General features: G+C 40.4%; 1 protein-coding gene, 1 long non-coding RNA gene and 1 pseudogene across 3 annotated transcripts in view; 2 read left to right on the forward strand and 1 right to left on the reverse strand.

Annotated features, from left to right (window-relative positions):
* Positions 1 to 24,256, forward strand: part of ALG14 (ALG14 UDP-N-acetylglucosaminyltransferase subunit) — a 93,138-nt gene that overhangs the window by 58,669 nt on the left and 10,213 nt on the right. The window lies entirely within an intron of this gene.
* On the reverse strand, positions 3,406 to 3,522 carry LOC112824699 (U6 spliceosomal RNA; annotated as a pseudogene).
* LOC141373413 (uncharacterized) lies at positions 6,124 to 12,024 on the forward strand. The gene is made up of 3 exons (XR_012379356.1): positions 6,124 to 6,228; positions 6,475 to 6,518; positions 11,890 to 12,024. It is a non-coding gene; the product is annotated as an uncharacterized lncRNA (long non-coding RNA).

A 24,256-nucleotide genomic window follows, 5' to 3' on the forward strand; every position in this document is an offset into this window, starting at 1 on the left:
GTAGCTTACTCTAATAGGAGAAAATGACTATAAAATAGTTCATAAAAGTTTAGTTCCAACTCCACTTCTGATTGAGTTTGATGGTATTATTTCCCTAAACTAGAGATTTGGGGTTACCATGACATTCACCAAAAGATCCAAATCACATTTACGTGGAAGTTCATATGATGAAACAATAATGAAATTAAGTTGGGTTAAATTTTTTCATTATTTTTAATTTTTATCACTTTGATTCATTAAAAATGAAGACTGAAACAATAATCAAATTTAGTTTTTGAATTTCAATGATAAGGAATGATAGAGAATCTTAATCCTGTTTTATATGGAAGTAATTGGGATCTGTAAGTTACTAGGCTAATTTAGATGCCTGCACCATCCCTCATTCTTTTCTAAGTTGGTTTTCTGATCATAGTGTGGCCAGATCAGCACACAGTACTCTAAATATATGGTCAAAACAATTCCTCTGACTTTATTCAATTTCTTTGTTTATATAATGAAGAATTTTGCTTGTTTTTATTTCTGCTAGGCCCTGTTGGAATTTGAATCCTATCTTCCAAATTTGTACAACTTTTCACTAACTATGGAATGATATTCTGATATTTTTTTCCCTTCCAGTCAGCAAGAACTTCCTTTTCTTTGTAGAACTTAGAATAGCAAAAAAGCACTAACTCATCCTTGTGGTATTTCTAAATCCATAATCTACAAATGAGTAGCTAATGGCTACCTTAGCTAATAGATAGCTAATAGAAATACCAGTATACTAGCTTGCTTCTTTCTATCATGTTTTTAAATAGATTTCATTTTTTAGAGCAGTTTCAGGTTTATAGCAAAATTCAGGAGGCACAGAAATTTCCCATGTACCCTCTGCCCCCACACAAGCATAGCCTCTCTCATTATCAGTGTCCCCCACCAGAATGGTACATTTGTTACAACTGATGCACCTACACTGATAAATCATTATCACCCACAGTCCATAGTTTACATTATCTTTCACTCTTGGTGTTGTACATTCTGTAGGTTTTGACAAATGTATAATGACACGTATCTAGCATTTTAATGTCATGTAGGATGGTTTCACTGCCTTAAACATCTGTGCTCTGTGTATTTATACTTAATCAGTATGTACCCATTCTTATGGGTTGTTTTATCTGCATTTCCCTAATGACATATGATGTGGAACATCTTTTCATATCCTTATTTGCTATCTATCTGTCTTCTTTGATGAAGTGTCTGTTAAGATCTTTGGTCCATTTCTTCTTTAAAAAAAAAGATTTATTTATTTATTTGGTGGGGGGACAGCACTAGCAGGAGGGGCAGAGGAAGAGGGAGAAAGAATCTCAAACAGACTCCACTGAGCGTGGAGCCTAATGCAGGGCTGGATCCCAGGACCCTGAGATCACAACGTGAGCTGAAACCAAGAGTCGGATGCTTAACCGACTGCACCACACAGGCACCCCTGGTCCATTTCTTAATTGGTTTGTTCATTTTCTTATTGTTGAGTTTTAAAAGTTTTTTGGTATATTTTGGATACCAGTTTTTTTGTATATTTTGGATACCAGTCCTTTACCAGATATGTTTTTTGTAAATATTTTTTCCCAGTCTCTGGCTTCTCTTTTCATTCTCTTGACAATGTCTTTTGAAGAACAGAATTTTTTTATTTTTTGAAGTCCAGCTTATCGGTTATTTCTTTCATGGATCATACCTCTGTTGTCATCTCTAAAAAGTCACCAACAAACCCAAGGTCACCTGGATTTTCTCCTATGTTATCTTCTAGGAATTTCATGGTTTTGCATTTTACATTTAGGTCTATAATACATTTTGAGTTAGTTTTTATGAAGAGTGTAAGATCTGTATCAAGATTCATTTTTTTGCATGTGGATATCCAGTTGTTGAAAAAACCATCTTTGCTCCATTGTGTTGCTTTTGCTCTTTTGTTAGATATCAATTGACCCTATTTATGTGGTTATACTTCTGGCTGTCTGTTCTGTTGTTTTACTATGTGTCTATTCTTTCACCAATATCACACTGTCTTGATTACTATAGTTTTAGAGTAACTCTTGAAGTTGGGTAGTGTTAGTCCTCCAGCTTTGTTCTTCTTCAAGATTGTGATGGCTATTCTGTATCTTTTACCTCTCTATTTAAACTTTAAAATCGATTTGTTGATATCCATAAAATCATTTGCTGGAATTTTGACTGGGATTTCCTTGAATCTGTAGACCAAATTGGGAAGAACTGACATCTTGACAGTATCGTTTTCCTGTCCATGAAGATGGAATATCTCTCCATTTATTTTATTCACCTTTGATTTTGTTCATTAGAGTTTTATGGTTTTCTTCATATAGACAATGTCTGTACGTATTTTGTTAAGATTTATACCTAAGTATTTCATTGTTTAGGGTGCTGACATAAGTGGTAATGTGTTTTTAATTTCAAATGTCAGTTGTTCAGTAGGAAAGTGATTGACTTTTGTGTATTAACCTTATATTCTGTAACCTTGTTATGATCACTTATTCTAGGAATTTTTTGGTCAGTTCTTCCAGATATTCTACCTAGATGATCATGCCATCTGCAAAGACAGTTTTTTATTTCTTCCCTCTTAATCAGTACACCTTTTATTTCCTTATTTTATTACATTGGCTAGGACTTCTAGTACAGTGTTGAAATGGAGTAATGAAAGGGGACATCCCTGCCTTGTTCCTGATCTTAGTGGGAAGACTTCTAGTTTCTCACCATTAAGTGTGCTAGCTGTAGGTTTTCTGTGGATATTTTTATCAAATTGAGGAAGTTCTTTTTTTTTTTAAGATTTTATTTATTTATTTGAGAGAGAGAGAGAATGAGAGATAGAGAGCACGAGAGGGAAGAGGGTCAGAGGGAGAAGCAGGCTTCCTGCTGAGCAGGGAGCCCGATGTGGGACTCGATCCCGGGACTCCAGGATCATGACCTGAGCCGAAGGCAGTTGCTTAACCAACTGAGCCACCCAGGCGCCCCAAATTGAGGAAGTTCTTATCCCTACCTTTACCAAGAGCTTTTATCACGAATGGGTGTTGGATTTTGTCAAATGTTTTTTCTCCATCTATCCACATGATCATGTGATATTTCTTCTTTAGCCTGTTAATATGATACATTACATCATTTGGTTTTCAAATGTTAGAGAGCCTTGCATGCATAGGATAAATCCCACTCGATTATGGTGTATTGTCATTTTTAAACATTGTTAGATTTGATTTGCTAATATTTTATTGAGGACTTTTGCATCTGTCTTCATGAGAGATATTGGTCTGTAGTTTTCTTGTAATGTCTTTGGTTTTAGTATTTGGGTAATTCTGGTAGCATAGAATGAGGTAGGAAGTATTCCTTCTACTTCTGTCCTCTGAAAGAGATTGCAGAGAATTGATATAATTTCTTAAAAATATGGTATTTTTTTAAGAAATTCATGAATTTCCATGTCATCCTTGCAGAGGGGCCATACTAATCTTCTCTGTATCGTTCCAGTTCTGGCATATGTGCTGTCAAAGCGAGCAGTTTCTCTTTTAAGGAAAAAAATGCATTTTCAACAATGAAAATGCTCTGAATTTCCAAGTACTACTTTTCACTTTTTTGGGTACAACTTCACTGTGTGTATCAATGATAAAGACGGCTGGATTTCAACTTTATACTTTAGTGAATGGAAGATAAATGTACTACAACCAAGATATCACTTAGGAGCGGGGATGGGGATGAGTCCTTTGTTTCTGATTTGGGTAAATGAGTGAAATGATCTTAAGGGAAAGGCTCTCAGCTTTTCCCCATTGAGGATGATATTCACTGTGGGTTTTTCATAGATGGATTTTATGAACTTGAGGAATGTTCCCTCTATCCCTATACTCTGAAGAGTTTTAATCAGGAAACTGCATCAATTGAGAGGACCATATGGTTCTTCTCTCTTCTCTTACTAATGTGTTCTGTCACATTGATTGATTTGCGAATGTTGAACCACACTTGCATCCCGGGGATAAATCCCACTTGGTTGTGGTGGATGATCCTTTTAATGTATTGTTCGATCCTATTAGCTAGGATTTTGTTGAGAATTTTGGAATCCATAAAGGAAACAGTCAGTAAAACAAAGAGGCAACCCACAGAATGGGAGAAGATATTTGCAAATGACACTACAGATAAAGGGCTGGTATCCAAGATCTATAAAGAACTTCTCAAATTCAACACCTAAAAAACAAATAAGTCAAAAAATGGGCAGAAGACATGAACAGACACTTCTCCAAAGAAGACACAGAAATGGCTAACAGACAGGGCGCCTAGGTGGCTCAGTCGGTTAAGCGGCTGCCTTCAGCTCAGGTCATAATCCCAGGGTCCTGGGATTGAGCCCCGCCTCCCTCTCCCTCTGCCTGCCTCTCTGCCTACTTGTTCTCTCTGTATATCTCTCTGCCAAATAAATAAATAAAATCTTTAAAAAAAAAAAAAGAAATGGCTAACAGACACATGAAAAAATGTTCATCATCAGTAGCCATCAGGGAAATTCAAATCAAAACCACATTGAGATACCATCTTACACCAGTCAGAATGGCAAAAATTGACAAGGCAAGAAACAACAAATCTTGGAGAGGTTGTGGGGAAAGGGGAACCCTCTTACACTGTTGATGGGAATGCAAGTTGGTACAGCCACTTTGGAAAAGTGTGGAGGTGCCTCAAAAAATTAAAAATAGAGCTACCCTATGACCCAGCAATTGCACTACTGGGTATTTACCCCAAAGACACAGATGTAGTGAGAAGAAGAGCCATATGCACCCCAATGTTCATGGCAGCAATGTCCGCAATAGCCAAACTGTGGAAAGAGCCGAGATGCCCTTTGACAGACTAATGGATAAAGAAGATGTGGTCCATATATACAATGGAATATTTCTCAGCCATCAGAAAGGATGAATACCCAACTTTTACATCAACATGGATGGGACTGGAGGAGATTATGCTAAGTGAAATAAGTCAAGCAGAGAAAGTCAATTATCATATGGTTTCACTTATTTGTGGAACATACGGAATAGCATGTAGGACATTAGGAGAAGGAAGGGAAAAATGAAGGGGGGGAAATCGGAGGGAGAGATGAACCATGAGAGACTACGGACTCCAAGATACAAACTGAGGGTTCTAGAGGGGAGGGGGGAGGGGGGATGGGTTAGCCTGGTGATGGGTATTAAGGAGGGCACGTACTGCATGGAGCACTGGGTATTATGCGGAAACAATGGATCGTGGATCACCACATCAAAAACTAATGATGTAATGTATGGTGATTAACATAACAATAAAAAAATTTTTTAAAAAAGGAGGGCACGTACTGCATGGAGCACTGGGTGTTATACGGAAACAATGGATCGTGGATCACCACATCAAAAACTAATGATGTAATGTATGGTGATTAACATAACATAGTAAAATAAAATTTTTTTTAAAAATGAGTGAAATGAAGGTTTAGCTTTAGATACATGCTGAATTTCAGCTGCCTTTGGAAGTTGGGGATATCCAGCAGGCCAGTGGCTCTACTGTCAAAGCACAGAGAACAATCTGGATTAAAACATTGATTTGGCAACAGGTGAAGGGGATGGTTACCTAAGAAGATATTTAGGAAAGCTTTCCTATGTAAAGTCCATTCAAGAAGATAGAGTTAAAAGCATTGGGAGGATGGATCTAGGAGGAGGAAATGTAAGGCCAGGATGGCAGTGAGGGTACAAGAGAGAATTGGTTATTAGAGGCACTAACTACAAAATTACTGTCCTTTTTCCTCTTTGTGAATGTTGAAGGCTCATTCAAAGTTAAGACTTATAACTTCAAGTTTATTATTACTATTTATGATTATCTGGCTTAATAATTTCAGATGCCCATTAAAGTCCAGAGACTATAGTTTATAGCTTTTTATTTTGGAATCATTTAAAATTTACACAAAAGTTGCAAAAATAGTAGAGAATTCCTATATATCATTTCATCCAGCTTCCACTAGTGTTAGCAGCTTTTGTAACCATAGTACAGTTATCACAACCAGGATATTAACAGTGGTACAGTACTATTAACTAAATTACAGTCTTTATTTGGATTTTACCAGTTTTTTTCACCATTGTCCTTTTTCTGTTCCAGATCCAACCCAGGATCCTACACTGCAGTTAGTTATCAGAGCTCCTTTGTCCTCTACTTTGTGACATTTCTTCATTTTTTCCTTGTCTTTCATAATCTTTACACTTTAGAAAGGTACTAATCAATTATTTTGCACACAACAGAGGCTACTGTAGTATGTATCCTGGGATTCATTCTTACACTATTTAGGAATGAAAGTTTTAGGTTTTCTAAAGACTGTTTCATGTTTATGAAGATCCTGATGTTTACATACAGCTGCAATTATTGTGTTGTCTTACTTCCGTGGGGATCTGTAGTTATTTGCAAATTTCTGTTCCCTCCTTTACTGCAAGGAAATGATGTATCTTCTGTCCTATTTAGTACAGCAGTCTCTCTGTGTCCAGTAATGATATGTGAAGGATCAGGTGAGGAATAACTTATTGCCTATACAGTTCCTAAGTTAATACATTTTTACTTTATAAGTCATTTTGAAAGCCTTATACAGGTTCCTCAAAATGTTAAACATAGAATTACTATATGATCCACCCAATTTCACGCCTGGGTATACCCAAAATAATTGATAGCAGGGACTTAACCAGGTATTTGTACACCAGTGTTCATAGCACAGTAGCCAAAAGGTGAAAACAACCCACGTGTCTGTCAACAAATAAATGGATAACAAAATGTGGTAGATACATATAATAGACTATTATTCAGCCATAAAGGGGAATGAAATTCTAATATATGCTACAATATCTATAAACCTTGAAAACGTTGTGCTAAATGACATAAGCCAGACAAAAAGGGAAAATATTGTATAATTACCATTATATTTCCAATATAATTCAGTTATGTAATTCTAATAGGCAAATTCATAGAGACAGAAAGTAGAATAGGACTTACCTGGGGCTGGAAGGAGGGGAAAAGGGGAGTTAGTGTTTAATGACTACAGAGGGGTTTTTTTTGTTTTTTGGTATGATAAAAAAATTCTGAAATGGTAAGTAGTGATGATTGCACAACATTGTAAATGTACTTAATGCCACTGAATTGTACACTTAAAAATGGTTAAAAGGGTAAATTTTATGTTATATATATTTTACCACAATTTTTATTTTTTTTTTAAGATTTTTTTTTATTTATTTGAGAGAGAGAGAATGAGAGATAGAGAGCATGAGAGGGAAGAGAGTCAGAGGGAGAAGCAGACTCCCCGCTGAGCAGGGAGCCCGATGTGGGACTCGATCCCGGGACTCCAGGATCATGACCTGAGCCGAAGGCAGTCGCTGAACCAACTGAGCCACCCAGGCGCCCCTATTTTACCACAATTTTTAAAAAGCCTTAAATAACCGTAACTTTCCTGCCCTGCCCATTTGTTGGATTATTTTAATCCAGTATATGTTTTTTTCATATTTCACAGATTAGATTTTTCCTGGGAAACCTTAAATAGCGTTATTATAGTAAAGCTGACATTATAAAAATTGTATTTCATCTATCATTAGAAATTTGAAAAAATGTTATCTCCAATTTATTTGAATGTGAGTAAGATAAATTCTGGTACTGGTGATTAATTAGATGAAGATCAATAATATAAGAAACATAAGCTTATTCTGACTAGAAGTTCACTTTACTTGTTGGCTTGGGTTTCGTGACGACCATTCTTATAAAGTTTAGCTTCTGAATGATCTACCTGCAGAATATACCACCTCTGTTCATCAACCTCATGACAGTACGCCTCAGATTCTGCAGAAGTAAAGAGTGAGATACATGCTTAACTGCAGGGACTAGGGACATGCAGATTAATGAGCTTCAGATTTGTCACACAGTTTGCTAGCTTGTTTAGTGTCATGAATTCCATCAGAATAACATGGGAGAGGGAAGAAGTAATTCTCAAAAGGGAATGCTGAGTAAAACAAAGATGTCTGCCATATCAGGTCAGCTCATTAGTTTATCAAATGAATATTTATTGAGCATCTGTTTTGTGCTAAGCACTGTTCTAAGGGCTTGGGATACATCCGGTAACAGACAGATGTCCCTGCTCTCGTAGTTTATCTTCAAGCTGGTCTGGCCAGCTGCAAAAGCTTGTTGGAACTTGAGCAGCCAGTAGAAGTGTCATAAAGTGTTTAGATGTCTGAAGTTAATCTGTCCCTTATTTCTTGGTCAGTCACGTGAGGCCATTGCATTCACGGTGGATAGCAAGCTAGTGTTTGTGCCCTAGTGATGTCTTTGTAGAGTTCTGCTGTGGCTTCCAAAGTTTCAGACCAGTGGATGATGTCACTGTGGTTCAAGAGTCTCTAACATATAGAATGGAGAGATGAACTGGCACTGTTTCAGCCCCAGGACACAGCATGTTGGCAAGAGCCAGTCAAGTTTTTTCAGGGTTTCAGTCTTGGACCAAAATGGGATGAAAAATCTGGAGCCTGGATGGAATTATCCATACAGTGGGACTCAAGCGGAGGTTCATTGGATACACAGGAATGCAGGAACTTTCCACACACACATCAGATCCATACTTAAGGGAGAAATACTAACTCCAGTTTATGGGTCAAGCCCCTGGAAAGGGTGGCATACCTGCCAGTCTTGGTTAGATTGACTTGGGACATGAGCAGGGCCCAGTCTGTTAAGAGAAAAATGTCTTCAGACAAGAAATGACTGTAGAATGGCAGTAAGCACACACTGTCAGCAAACAAAAATAATTGTTAGTGTCTATTAACCACACCCACATTTTCATTTAATCCTCAAAACAAAAACAAAGGAAAAAAAGGCACTGAGATCAGAATTGTAGTTGCAAGTATTAAAAATTCAGATTTGCCTTGCTTAAACAAACAGAAAATTTCAATATTGGCAATACAGTGATGATTAAGACAGATCCTCCCCTGCTCCCTTCTCCATCCTAATCTCACTGTGTGGAGTGATAACGCTTTCCCCCTTTTGGGGATATTAGGAGATTGTTTCAGTTCTGGAAATCACATTTAGTTCTAGGCACCACACTTTTAAAAGGCCACTGACAAATTGGAACATGTTCAGAGGAAAATGACCCAGATGGTGAGGGAATATGAAACCAAGTTATATGAGAAACAGTTGGAGGAAGTAGGGAGATTTTAGCTTGAAGAAGAGAAGATTAACCAGAGAGTATTACAGAGACCACAGTTTTTAGATTCTGGAAAAGATACTACACAGGCTAGGGATTTATCATTCTTTACCTACTGGAGCCTCCCAGAACAAGGGCCACTGTGGAGAAGATAAAGGAAGAACATCAAAAAGAACTTGATAAAAATCAAGGGCCATGCCAAAAGAAATGGACCTCATTGGAGGCGTATCCCAAGGCCCACATCTCTGGAGTTATTCTAACAGAGGATGTCAGTCAGTGCCTGCTCACATTATACTTCCTCCATGGGTCTTTTCAGATTCCCCCACGGCTAATAATATCTCTTTCCCTTGTTCTCCCTTTGTACTTTTACCTCTCTAAGGTGCTTCCATGATTTGCATTATATTTTAGTTCCATTTATATATGTCTCTCACTAGTGATTCTCAACCCTTTCAACATAATGTATCCTTTATATAACAAATACTTTATAACATGCCCTTTCCTATCCTGAACTGAAACTCAGAGTTAATATAACCCTCCTCTGCATCACAGAATTCCAAAAATGCAATATAATGCCCTAGTTGTAATACAAAGGAGAAATAAAAAGAAAGTAATTAGTAATCACATTACATATTTTACAGTATCTCCAGGCATGACCACACGAGGAGACACAATCAGGTAGATAGATTAGAATGTGGAGTCACCATGATTAGGACAGCCACAGTGCAGACTGATGCAGATGCATTGTACTGATAACTCAAAAACTGTGAGTAGCTTTGCTGCCTGTCATGTAATTATCTTTATTCTTGTTTTTTTTTTTTTAATTCATACCTTTTTTAAAATATATATAACAGGAGCACCTGGGTGGCTCAGTCATTTAAGTGTCTGACTTAAGCTCAGGTCATGATCTCAGGGTCCTGGGATTGAGCCCCACGTCAGGCTCCCCACTCAGTGGGGAGTCCGCTTCTCCCTCTCCCTCTGCCCCTCCCCCTGCTTGTGTGCTCTCTCTCTCTCTCTCAAATAAAATCTTTAAATACATATATTGTGTATATATATATAACATATATACATATGTGTGTGTATATATATATATACATATATATATAATTGACCATTTTAACCATTTTTAAGTAAACAATACTGTGGCATTTAAGTACATTCCCATTTGTGGTACAGCCGTCGCCACTCCCCATCTCCAGAACTTTTTCAACTCCCCCAATTCGTGATGTAATTTTCCTAAATAGTGAACAGCTAGCTCTTGGTAAAGGTCCAAACAAAACAAAGTATAGTCTTTGCTCAGTTCCCATGGTAGTTCTATTTAGGAACATTCAATGTGTATATGAAACATGCAAAAAATGTTTTTTATCTTTCTGTGTGAAAGAGAATTAGGTTCGAAGCTCAAATAATTATAAGTGGAATGTCACCTATACGGACATCCAGTGGGACACAGGATAGTGCTTTGCTGTATTAAACAGTCCCAAATATTACAGAATGTCTGTATCCATGGCCCTTGTCCACTAAGCGCAAATAACATCCCCCCCACCCCCATCATTGTCACAACCAGAAATGATCCTATTAGTTTCCCGATACATTATCACCATTAAGAACCAGACTATACAGTGCATAAACTCCAGGAAGGCAACACCCAGTGTTGTTCTCTTATAACCTCCTTAGTACCTGCTACAAAAGCAGTGTTTGTTAAAGTTGAGAATGCCATAGAGAGGATGCTCAGATATCCTTCAGGTTGTCTCTTAACTCGGCTTTTCTTTCTTTTTTTTTTTTAAGATTTTATTTATTTATTTGAGAGAGAGACAATGAGAGACAGCACGAGAGGGAAGAGGGTCCGAGGGAGAAGCAGACTCCCCGCCGAGCAGGGAGCCCGATGTGGGACTCGATCCCGGGACTCCAGGATCGTGACCTGAGCCAAAGGCAGTCACTTAACCAACTGAGCCACCCAGGCGCCCCAACTCGGCTTTTCTAAAACTGAACTAAGGTGTCCTCTTCTCCACGCCCGCCCCCAGCCTGTCTTACCTCCATCACTGTTAGTCTTTACAACAATCTAAAGTGTTAGCAACTGTGGACTCCCCTCCCTCACTGCACATATCCAGCTGGTCACCAGACCTTTTCACCTCTGTCTTTCCTCCCTGGCCTCTATTTCCCCTGCTCCAGCCTCCCTTTATGTCTTCACCCAGGCTATTGTGATAGCCTCATTTCCCACCTGCATACTTTCCCCGCTTCAAATACACACTCTGGGCACTCTACACACACGCCAAGCCCTCCATGCTTTTGTAGTATAGCTTCCTGTGCCTAGAGCAGTGTTACCTTTTTTACTAGAAAACTCCACCTCGTGCATCAAGACCTGGCTTAAACGTCTCCTCCTCAGCTCCCAGACCAAAGACAGAATTACTCAGTCTGTGTCTCTGTTCATATCTTCGTTTTGGCATTTCTTGCATTAAACTTTATTTGTCCACATGCCTATGGTCTCTGCCAGACTGAGTTCCTTGAATAGAAGTTAATTGCTCAGGCTTTGGAGACAATGGCTAGAGTTTGAAGGTCACATGATTTAACAGTTCCATGGTCCTGGGTAAAGCCCTTGATCTCTTGAAGCCCCAGTTTTCTTATCTGTAAAATGGGGATAATGTAATGCTTATAACATATTTAAGATAAAGCTTGAAATGTAAATAACCATTATCATTGGCTTTGTATCTGTCCAGCATCCCCAAGTAAGCATAATAGAGAAGATGCTTACCAGCTGTTTGGAATGAAGGAAAGAAAGAACTACTGCTGTTGTCAAATTCTAGATTTTATTATTTAGTCACAAAAGTGAATGTTCTCTTTGGCAGTTGTAGCCAGTTTTGTCATGAATAAATTTAACCTTGGAAAATATTTTTTTGAAAGTGATGTATTTTCCTCTCTAACTTTTTTAGGTGCATTAAAAAGCATTCATTCTGAAACAGTAACATACAAACTCTTGGGCTTGTCAAGTCCATGCCCACTGTGGAAAACTATGTGCCTAGAATACTCGCGTGTTTGGGATTTTGACTTCTGTCTTCCAACATGTGAAGTGCAGGGAATGTCAGCTTCCTCTTACTAATCCGGGATGGGGAAGAACAGCGAGCGCCGCTGGTTTGATGAGCTGAGCTCTGTAACTCATCTTCAGTTAAAAATATATAGTTTTATTCAGCTTATGGCTCAGTTGTTTCCTTGCTTTAAAAAGCCTTTTATATGTCTCAAGTGCTGCTTGCAATATAAAACTAAATCCTAAATTTTAAAAAACTTCCATAGCTAATACTCTGCTAAATGTTTAAAGCCTGACATTTAATCTGCGTGAACTGAAGCTCTCTGATTTCACTGTTTGCGGCTAGTAAATGTCACTCTAAACATTGTTGCTTTCACTCACACTTAAGCCTTTCATCTGCAGTGGGGGCAGTGTGTCAGAGAATTCTTTGTGTGCCACTCTAGCAAGGGGGAAAAAAAAGACTCAGCCCGGCCTTTAAACAGTGAAAAAAACTGCTTGGAAGGCAAAGACGACCCTGTTTTTATATGGTGTTTGTGAACACACAATCCTGACTTCTACCAGATACTCTTAAAAAGCAACTATATTAGCTCAGTCTGAACAGGGTCCCCGCTGAGCTCATACACGGTTCCCAGCCAGACAGCTCCCCACTCTTTTGTGACTGGAGGGGGATGGGAGGGCAGGGGGGAAAGGGGTAGGAGATGTTGTCATTACTTTACTTCACTTTTGCCTGCAGGAGGAATCTTGTCATCTTCTGGCTCCCAAAACTATTTTCAACCTGGGTGTTTTATTTCTTAGTTCCTGAAGGCTACTGGCACACAGATCAGCTCTCACTTTTCATCATCCTGACATGAAATGGAAAATCAGTTTGTGGCTATTTTCATAGCCAGTGATTTACTCCTGGTCTTTTATCTGTCTCCCCTTTATGTTCTTTGTTTGGACATATTTTTATTTCCCGTGTCTGCAGCCTTCTGTTCAGCTGGGATCTCTGTGGCCGTTCTTCCTTCGCCTGCCTCCTCCCTAGCCCCTACTCCCTGTCCCTTTTGTGCGCTTGCTGCTTCCTGCTCAGCTGCCCGCCTTTCCCTATCTGTTACATGCCCTGCAGTGCCAATTTCGCCGCTTCTCCGTATCTTCCAGGTCCCTCGTCTTTGTGTACCTACAGGGCTCAATCAGTAGTGGCCCATGCTATAGCCAGCAGCAAGCAGACATGCTGAACTCATCCCTAACCACTGTTGCGGACGGATAGATTATCAGCTAAATTCTTAGGCGTACATGGGTGTTTACAGTGGCTAATGCCACTGCTTCCAGTTTCCTGGCAGCTGTATGGAAGCATGAATTGAAACCTGGAAATAGAACGTTCTACAAGAAGCACTAGAGTGGAATTTTAGGAAACCATGGGCTTTTCTATCAGACATAGATTCACGTTTCTGTTCTGTTGCTTATTAGCTTTGTGGCCTTGGACAAATTCATTCATTCACTTAACAAATATTTATTGAGTGCCTATTATGTGCCTTGTGTTTAGCTTTTAAGAAACCAGTTAATGGCCCTCTGTCTTCCCCTTTTATGTTTACAACCAATTGAGAAATACGACATAGGAAGGAAAATATTAGCTTTATCGAGTGATAAAAGCCAGATTGGAGGTATTGGCTTTCCTATGTGGCTACTATGGGTTTACTAAATCTTCTCCCCTGAATTAGACTGTGGGCTTGCCTCTCTCCTCTACTCAGCACACAACCCAGAGTAAAGGATAGATATGGAAGATGGACAGACTAGAAGAAAGAGAGTGAAAAAGCCCATGGGCCTGCCAGGGCCAAGCACCCTGAGTCTGTTCTAAATTCACCCGACCAGGCAAGCTCCTCCTCCTGTGCAGGGAAGGGTAGAGTGAAAAGACAGAAGAACACACTTGGCTCTTCCCTCCAGGGAGACAGGAGGGGTGCATATTCCCCCTTAACTGTGAGCATTACACTTCAATAGTGATTGCCATAGTAAGCAAAATAAATCTTGCTGGTCTGTTTCTTCACCTGTAAAATACAGATAATCATACCTATCTCTTATTGTGGCTATGGAGACGAAGATGAAATGTTACTATTTACAAATAATGTGAGGACCCATTAACCGTCTTTCTTTGGTCAGGGCCAGCCTGAAGTAGAATTGGTCATTCAGGGGTCTGATTTGTCTTTGTTGCTCCCTCTCTCTTCTCTTTCTGAGCCCTAATTTGGTCATTTTTTTCCCCTCCTCATTCCTGTTTAAAAAAAATAAGTGGGAATACTGGTCCTCAAGCTTTTGATTTCCAGTAAGCACACTGGCCAAATCTTTTCTAATCCTGGCTTATGTGTTTAAAAAAACAAAACAAAACATTAATTTGGACAAAGAAAGCATTTGGAACAATTAAGTCTACTTTAGCACTACAAAACTGGCTGTACCTGAAGGGTCACTAAAGGACAATACGTGGCTACATGGGAGTATGTGCCTTGATTCCTCATGTTTATTGTTGTTATATTAACTTGAGCGATGCTCATGAGTTTCAATATTACTGTAGAAAATAATCCAAGTGAGCCTTTAAACCACAAACCACGGCAATGAAGGAAAACAATACGGATAGGGAGTTTTAGGAAAGAACTTTTAGGGTGTTTGGACTTTTATGTTGGGGGCAGCAGGAAGCCCTTGATAAGTGATAACACGATCAGGTTTGTATTTGAGGAAGAAGTCTCATGGCCGCACTGTGGAGAGTGGAGTGGAGGAGGAGGTGAGCCTGAAAAAGCAGGTGCTCTGAGGGAACCAGGTGAGAGGCTCATCCCAGGTAGTGGAGATCAAGGGCAGTGCCAGATTGAAGAGGCTTTAGAAATAGAATTGGCAGGGTTTGGGTGAGAAGGGGGACAGAGAAATATATCAGACTCTGTTTTTTAAAGTTAAAAAAGAAAGGGAGCACTTGGGTGGCTCAGTTGGTTAAGCATCTGCCTTTGCCTCAGGGTCCTGGGATTGTGCCCTTTATCGGCTCCCTGCTCAGCGGGGAGTCGGCTTCTCCCTCTGCCCCTCCCCACTGCTCCTGTTCACTTGAGAATGCTCTCTCTCTCAAATAAATAAATAAAATCTTTTAAAATATACATATATAAAGTTAAAATAAAAAAGATTTCAAATGGTAGTGCTGCCACAGGCCCTTCCCCAACAGATTAGAGGGTTAGCATGGGGAATCCAGCCTGGGAAGACAGTTGGAGCCAAAAGAGAGATGGAGTTGGCCAGTAAGAAGGGGTGGACCACTTCCCCAAGAGGGAGCTGGAGAGGGAACCCCCTGGCAGGTCATAGCTGCAGGGTATAGTGTAACACAGGGATTTGCCTTCCACTGACTGCAAAGAGGAAAAAAAGGAGGAAAAAGGAAGACAGAAAGAAAGTAAGTCACTGTGTTAGGAATATTTTGGGGCCACATGCTTTCTAGAATGCAAGGAGGTCATAGACTCTCCTGCCTCATACACAATTATGTCTAACCAGTTTTTTCAAAAAACAGATCTAGCAAAAGTACTTAATCAGATACTTAGCTAGATGTTACATGTATTGTGGACTATATTTTATTGGGTTTTTTTAAATTGCATTCTTCTTTTGCCTTAAATTGCCTAGGTTAGAAAGAATTCAGGCCCTGGGACAGGCTCTCTCCTTGTAGTCTGTTTTTATAGGATGCTACAAGAACTTGTGGATTTTAAAACGAAGATCTAAAAACTGTGAATAAGAAAAGATCAGTGAGTACTCTTGCAAAGTGGAAGGAGAAGGAGAGGGGAACAATTTTTTTTTTTTTTAAGATTTCATTTTATTTTGGGCGCCTGGGTGGCTCAGATGGTTAAGCGTCTGCCTTCGGCTCAGGTCATGATCCGGGGTCCTGGGATCGAGTCCCGCATCGGGCTCCCTGCTCCTTGGGAGCCTGCTTCTCCTTCTGCTTCTCTCTCTCTCTCTCCCTCTGTCTCTCATGAATAAATGAATAAAATCTTTAAAAAAAATAAATAAAATAAATAAAATAAAAAGCTTCTCCAGATGAGTTCAGCTGGGCTCCTGCCCCCAGAATGGTTTTGCAGGGTGGGAGAGAGAATGGCCTTTGAAGGATCACCGGTAGCCACATCTCCTTCTCCCTTAGCACACACAGATCCCTTTTGCAGTAATAAATAAATGTAGGTGGGGTGCCAGCCCTCTTCCTGTAGTGTAGAACAGAGGTTTACAAGCTATAGTTTCCACCAGAATGTGGGAGCTTGTTTAAAATGCACAGACCTGGACTCTGGACCCAGAGATACTGCTTTGGAAAGAATACATTTGGGGCAAGTGCCCCTGGGTTAATGTGACGTGGGAGTCTGAGAAGTACTAGCATAGAGTCGCTTCTGTCCTTGCTGGTTTAAAGGGAACAGGGATAAACTCATTGCTTCTCTCAGTTCCTACCAAAGTAGCTGTCTTCTGAGTCTCTAATAGGAGAGTGTCATACTTAACAAAACTCAGCTAAAAGTTGAAGTCAATAAAAACCTCAGAAAACACCCTGATTTTGACAAGCAATGTCATTCTGCTTCTGCATGTTACTGATGGAGTCAGGTGTACTATTGCTAGGATTTTGATCAATGTGTGGTGGACCACTAAAGGGAAATAACTTGTGAATACCTGAACGCACAGAGTGAAGCACATGTTCTTTGCAGAACTTTGACAGCTTATTCAAGGTGTGGAATCTAAGCTTGGCTGCAGAGTACCGTGTTTAACCACAACAAGGTACTACAGCTACTTACTGCATCTCAATTTGTTGAATAGTATCCTTTGCCTTTGTTTCATTGTCTGAGTGTCTCTCTTTTACACACATACACAACCAGAATCTCATAAACAAGTGCTTCTCTATATCCTTTTGACTCGGAATTAAGGAATCAGATAATCCTCTATAAAAATTCATAAACATTTTTTTATACAGGCATAACTTAAAGATATTATGGATTTGGTTCCAGACCACAGCAATAAAGCAAATATCACAATAAAGCAAGTGAAATGAATTCTTTTGGTTTCCCAGTGCTTATAAAAGTTACGTTTACTCTATACTATAGTGTACTAAGTGCAATAGCATTATGTCTAAAAAACTGCCCATACCTTAATTTAAATATACTTTATTGCTAAAAGATGCTAACCATCATCAGAGCTTTTAGTGAGTTGTAGTCTTTTTGCTGGTGGAGGGTTTTGCCTCGATGTTGATGGCTGCTGACTGATCAGGGTGGTGGCTGCTGAAGGTTGGGGTCACTGTGACAATTTTTTTTTTAATTATTTGAGAGAGAGCATGCTTGAGCAGGGGGAGTAGCAGAGGCAGAGGTATAAGCAGACTCCGTGCTGAGCATGGAGCCCGATGCAGGGCACGATCTCGCAATCCTGAGATCATGACCTGCGCTAAAATCAAGAGTTGGACACTTAACCGGACTAAGCCACCCAAGTGCCCTTTGACAGTTTCTTAAAATAAGACAACAGCGAAGTTTGCCACATTGGTTGATGCTTCCTTTCATGAACGATTTCTCTGTAGCATGTGATGCTGTTAGATAACATTTTACCCACAATAGAACTTCTTTCACAGTTGGAGTCAGTCCTCTCAAACCCCACTGCTTTATCAACTAAGTATATGTCATTTTCTAAATCCTCTGTTATCATTTCAACAGTCGTCATAGCATCTTTTTTTTTTTTAAGATTTTATTTATTTGACAGAGACATAGCGAGAGAGGGAACACAAGCAGGGGGAATGGGAGAGGGAGAAGCAGGCTCTGCTGAGCAGGGAGCCCGATGCGGGGCTCCATCCCAGGACCCCGGGATCATAACCTGAGCTGAAGGCAGACACTTAACGGACTGAGCCACCCAGGCGCCCCTCGTCATAGCATCTTAACCATAGTAGATTCCATCTCAATAAACCACTGTCTTTGCTCATCCATGAGAAGCAGCTCCTCAGCTGTGAAAGTTCGATCATGAGATCACAGCCGTCCAGATACATGTTCAGGCTCCCCTGCTGCTTCTAGTCCTCTCGCTGTTTCTACGGCATCTGCAGTTCCTGCCTCCACTGGAGTCCTGAGCCCTCCAAGTCACCCTTGAGGGCTGGAATCAACTTCTTCCAGACTCCTGTTCATGTTGATATTGTGACCTCTTCCCATGAATACAAATGTTCCTAACGGCACGTATAATGGTAAATCCTTTCCAGAAGGTTTTCGATGGACTTCGCCCAGATCCATCAGAGGAATCACTATCTGTGGCAACTATAGCCTTATGAAATGTATTTCTTAAATAAGAACACTTAAAAGTCAGAATTACTACTTGATCCAGGGGCTGCAGAATGGATGCTGTGTTAGCATGAAAGCAGCAGTCATCTCGTACATCTCCATCAGAGCTCTTGGGTGACCAGGTACATTGTCCATGAGCAGTCATATTTTGAAAAGAATCTTTTTTCTGAGCAGGAGCTCTCAATAATGGGCTTAAAATATTCAGTACATTACGTTTAAACAGATGTGCTATCATCCAGGTTTGTTGTTCCATTTCTAGGGTACAGGCAGAGTAGGTTTAGCATAATTCTTAAGGGCCCTAAGGTTTTCAGAATGGTAAGTGAGCATTGGCTTTGACTTCAAGTAGCCAGCAATATTAACACCCAACAAGAGAGTCAGCCTGTCCTTTGAAGCCTTGAAGCCAGGCATTGACTTCTTTCTAGCTATGAAAATCCTAGATGACATCTTCCAATAGACGGCTGCCTTGTTTACGTTGAAAATCTTGTTTAGTGTAGCCACCTTCATGACTTACTTTAGCTAGATCTTCTGGATCACTTGCTACAGCTTCTGTATCAGCATTTGATGTTTCGCCTTGCACTTTTATATTATAGAGATGGCTTCTTCCCTTAAATCTCATGAAACAACTTCCACTAGAATTGAATTGCTTCTCTCAGTTCCTACCAATGTTCCTGTCTTTTGAGTGTATAACAGGAAAGAGTCATTAGTGCAGGCTTTGGCTTAAGGGAATGTTGTAGCTAGTTTGATCTTCTATCCAGACCACTACAACTTTCTCCATAACAGCAATAAGGCCGTTTTGCTCTCTTATCATTTGCGTGTTCACTGGAGTCACACCTTTAATTTTCTTCAAGAACTTTTCCTTTGCATTTACAACTTGGCTGCATGTTCAGCAACTTTTGGCCCATCTTGGCTTTCAACATGCCTTCCTCACTAAGCTTAATCATTTGTAGCTTTTGATAGAAAGGGAGAGATGTGAGACTCTTCCTTTCACTTGACTACTTAGAGGCTCTGATAGGTTTATTAATTGGCTTAATTTCAATATCATAATGTCTCAGGGAACAGGGAGGCCCAAGGAAAGGGAGAGAAATGAGGGCAATGGCCGGTTGGTAGAGCAGTCAGAACACACAAATTTATCAATTAAGTTTGCCATTTTATATGGGTGCAGTATGTGGCTCCCCAAAACAATGACAATAGTAACCTTCATGATCAATGACCACAGATCACCATAACAGAAATAATAATAATGAAAAAGTTTAAAACATTACAAGAATTACCAAATGTGACACAGAGACCTGAAGTGAGCGAGTATTTTTGGAAAACCAGCAATGAGACTTGCTCCATACAGGGTTGCCACAGACCTTCAGTTTGTTGAAAACAAAAGCAAAAACAAAAACCACAGTATCTGCGGAACATAATAAAGCAAAGTGCAATAAAACAAGATATGCCTGTACCGCCAAAATAATCTGGGCATAAATTATCTAAGGAAAACTGACTAGTTTTCAGTTCAGCAAGATAGATATTTTATTCATAGCTACATGGGGGAAAAAAATTAGAGAAGGATCATGAAGAAAATATCACTTATCTAGTTAAGAGGGGGCCTTGACAAAAGTCGGGAATTATATAATTGCTCTGATAAGCCAGTTCTTCCTGTTTAGAAAGGATACTCCCTGCTCTTATAAAAATGTTTACCATTTTTCCTTTATAATCTGCTGAAAAGCTTTCCTAATCCATCCTAGTCCAGTGGCATGTTACAGTCTGCCACTAATTTCTCTATTAAAGCTATAAAGTATTAGTAACAAGGGCACCTGGGTGGCTCAGTTGGTTAAGCGACTGCCTTCGGCTCAGGTCATGATCCTGGAGTCCCGGGATCGAGTCCCACATCGGGCTCCCTGCTCAGTGGGGAGTCTGCCTCTCCCTCTGACCCTCCCCCCTCTCATGCTGTCTCTCTCTCATTCTCTCTCAAATAAATAAAAATCTTTTAAAAAAATAAAATAATAAAATAAAATATTAGTAACAATTGCCAGAATTTCACCTTCAGTTAAACTCCCTGCATCATATCTGCCCTGGAGCCAACCTTGCCTTTAGCCACTTCCAGCTAACACCAGATCTGCTTGACAGGTGTAGGACAGTGCCAGACCAAGGTGGTGGACAGGAGAACTCCAAGCTTGTCTTTGAAAAGCTGGGTTTGAGTCTCGGCCTTGTGATCTTAGAGAGGTTATTTGAGTTCTCTGTGCCTTAGTTTTCTTGTCCAAAATATGAGGATAACAGCACCCACCTCAAGGTGAGGGCGATTATAAGATTTAAGTGAGGTAATTACGCAAAATGCCACACAGGCTCTGTGTCTGGCAATAGTAGGTGCCTGTAAAGATCAAGGTCTTGCCCTTCTTCCTCAGGTGACAGGGAGAGGATTGAACTAAATGACTCCCAGAGGCTGCATATAGCACTAGCAGTCTGTGCTTCTGGAAGAGCAACTGAGTATAGGGCGTGGGGAAAGCAAAAGGAAAAAAATACTGAATTAGTACAATTCAGAGATCTCTGTAAAATCATTTCAGACAATTGAAAATATAATGAAAACAAAAAAAAAATACCAAGAAGGCAAGAAATGTCACCTTGACCATTTGGTCCTGAGAACAGGAAAACTAAAAGATTCAATTTCCTCAGCTGCTTCCAGGAAGGGTTAGGAAAACAATGTTTGGTTAGCCTGACAATGATCTAATAACGATACGAAGCAGGCATGGCTTAACCAACCCCCCCCCAAAATATCCAAGTTTAAATTTTATGTATTTACCTTTTTTTAAAAAAGATTTTATTTATTTATTTGACAAAGAGAGAGAGTACACAAGCAGGGGGAGCAGGAGAGGGAGAAGCAGACTCCCCGTGGGGCAGGGAAGCCTGAAGCGGGGCTCAATCCCAGGACCCTGGGATCATGACGTGAGTCGAAGGCAGACCCTTAACCAACAGCCACCCAGGTTCCCCTGTATTTACTTTTTTTATGATGGAAGGTCAGGGAAAGGCAATGAAATGCCAACCCAGTGTGTCCCCTGACAACCACTGAGTTCTTCGCCTACCCTGCACTTACAGTGGGAGGGTTGGCTGTCAGCATGTACAGAGTGCCCAACGGTGTGGAGCCTTCGTCTGTAGGACCTTACTAACATGCACTGAAACTATAGTTGAGTGTCCCTGAGTTGTGGAGGAGACACTGGAGCCTGATGTCAGCGTGCTTCTGCCACCTGTTTAGCTAGCATCCCTGTTGCTGAACCCAAACCCAACAAATCAGGAAGGTCATCAGAAGATTGGGAAGTCTAGTTTCCCATACAAGGGGAAAATAGCCAACTCCTGTTTTGAAATTAACAAGATCAGGCTTATTCATCATGTTATCAGGCTTGTTGACCATGTTGCGGCCCTCAGCTTTCACGGCCTTTTGGCCACAGGCCAAGAGGTACACTACTGGGGCTCTGCAGACCCAGAGCAGGGACACTCAAGAATCCTTCAGTCATCTACTATCTGTGCAAATCCAGAAAATACCAGTGCTGGTCATCAGGCTCCTTCCATCATTTTTTTACACAGGCGTCACTTGGAGTAGAGCAGGCAGGGCAAAAAATATGACTGGAAAATAGACCAAAATGGATGCTTGGGTTACTCTTACAAGGTATCCTCTGAAGGGTAGGATAAACCATGCCAGGTCAGTGCTATGCCTGTGACAGAGAAGAGCCTTATGAGCACTCTTAAGAGTTTGAAAAATGCCGCAATTATACTACTTGACCTTTGGATGGATTATAGTACTAGCTGCCATTTACTGGATTTTCACCATGGGCCAAGCACTATGTTAGAAGCTTTACATGTATTATTTGATCTTCACAGTAACACTATTACATAGATGCTGTTTTTCTCATGTTCTGTTTGTTTCTGGTTGATTACTCTTCCTCACCCCTAACATTCTCTGCCTTACCACTACAAACTCCCAAGAAGGAGAATACATTACAGCTTATTATTCGCCTCCCCACAAGGACATCAGACTAGGGTCATCTGGCCCTGTGTGTCTTTGTTTCCAATAGGTACCACTAGAAGTCAAACCCCTGAGAGCTTAACAGCTCTGTTAAATTATAATCTGTCTCAAGCACCAACCCGTCCCCAACCCCCCAAACCTTTTCATTGGCCCTCGGTAACTTACAGTCAGTCCACAAAATCTGCATCATCTTTCCTGCCTCTTGCTCTAACTGATGTCTGATTCACTCAGAAGACCATACCACTTCATCAGATATTTGCTCACAGATCCCCTCCTCCCACATCTTCCTTGACCTCCATATCTCCCATTTCCTTATCCTGCTTTATGTTATATATTCATATGTGCATCTGTTATTTTCTGTCTACCTACTGGAATGTACACTGTGTGAGGGCACAGACTTCTGTTCACTAGTACACCTCTAATACCCAGAACAGTACGTGGCGTATTATCTTTGCTCAATAAATATTTCTTGAATGAGTAATCCATAAATGAGGAAACTAAGCCATGGAATGGGTGAGCAGTTTGTCCCTGGTCACAGTGCTGTGACACAGCCATCCCAGGTCTGTGTGATTGCAGATCCCTGGCCCATAAGCGCCATGTTGTCCAGCTTCTTGATGGATCATGTGAATGCAGTATAAGCAAGAATATTCTGGCTGAACTGGAGTAATCAGTGTTGAGGTGTCAGTATAGGGAACTTAATCAATTGGGCAGGATCCTACAGGACCAAAGTTTACTGCTCTTTTTTTTTATTATTACACTGTGCAGTATTGTGATTTAGAAGAAAAGTGTGTATTTGGTCATTCAGGTGATCAAAATATATTTCTCATGTATATTTGGTCTTCATCCACAGTTCCTGAATCAAAGTTCCTGTATAACCACTGGAATTTCCTAAGTGATGGGAGCAGTAAAGGTTCTGGGTTTGTTTTTTGGTTTTTTGGTTTTTTTTTTGGAAAGCCCCTAAGATACAGGCTGGTTGCCAATGTAGCCAACCATGTGATGAGAGGGTTTGAATTTTCAGTCCCAGCCTCCAGGGAGGGGAGAGGACCTGGAGGTTCGATCAGTCGCCAGTGGCCAGTGATTTAATCAATCATGTCTGTGTAATGAAACTTCCATAAAAACCCAAGAAGACGGGGCTCAGAGAGCTTCTGGGTTAGTGAACATATGGAGATTTGAGGAGAATGGCAAGCTCTGAGAGGGCCTGGAAGCCCAGCATGCCCTTTCCCTATACCTTCCCTGTGTATTTCCTCATCTGGCTGTTGATCCATATCCTTTAACATTCTTTGTAATAAATCCATAATCTAGTGCATAAATGGATTTTTCTGGGTTCCATGAGCCCAGCATTCTAGCAAATTAATTGAACCCAAGCAGGGGATCATGGGATTTATAGCCATTGAGTCAGAAGTTCTGGTAGCAACATGGAGTTGCTGTTGGTATCCTGAGTTCAAGTAGGTGTTTGGAGACTCCAGTTTGTAGCCTGTCAGAAGCACAAATAACATCCTGGGCTTGTGACTGGTGTCTGAAGTGGAGGAAGGTTTTGTGGGACTGAGCCTTTTACCCATGGAATCTGATTCTGTCTCTGAGTAGTGTCAGAATAGAGTTAAATTGTAGGACACCCAGCTGGTGTCTGGATCATTGGTGGTGTGGGGAAGCATACTCTCTCTCTCTCTCTCTGTCTCACACACACACACACACACACACACACACACACACATTGGAACTGGGTCCAGGAACCTAATTTACATTAGGAACAGTTTTTTTTGCGTTGTCACCAAGCGAAATACAAGTAACTGATCATTTGA

The sequence above is a fragment of the Callorhinus ursinus genome, unplaced genomic scaffold (genome assembly GCF_003265705.2).
Source record: "Callorhinus ursinus isolate GAN/ISIS: 27379988/994484 unplaced genomic scaffold, GSC_fseal_2.0 scaffold9, whole genome shotgun sequence".
Lineage (NCBI taxonomy): Eukaryota > Metazoa > Chordata > Mammalia > Carnivora > Otariidae > Callorhinus > Callorhinus ursinus.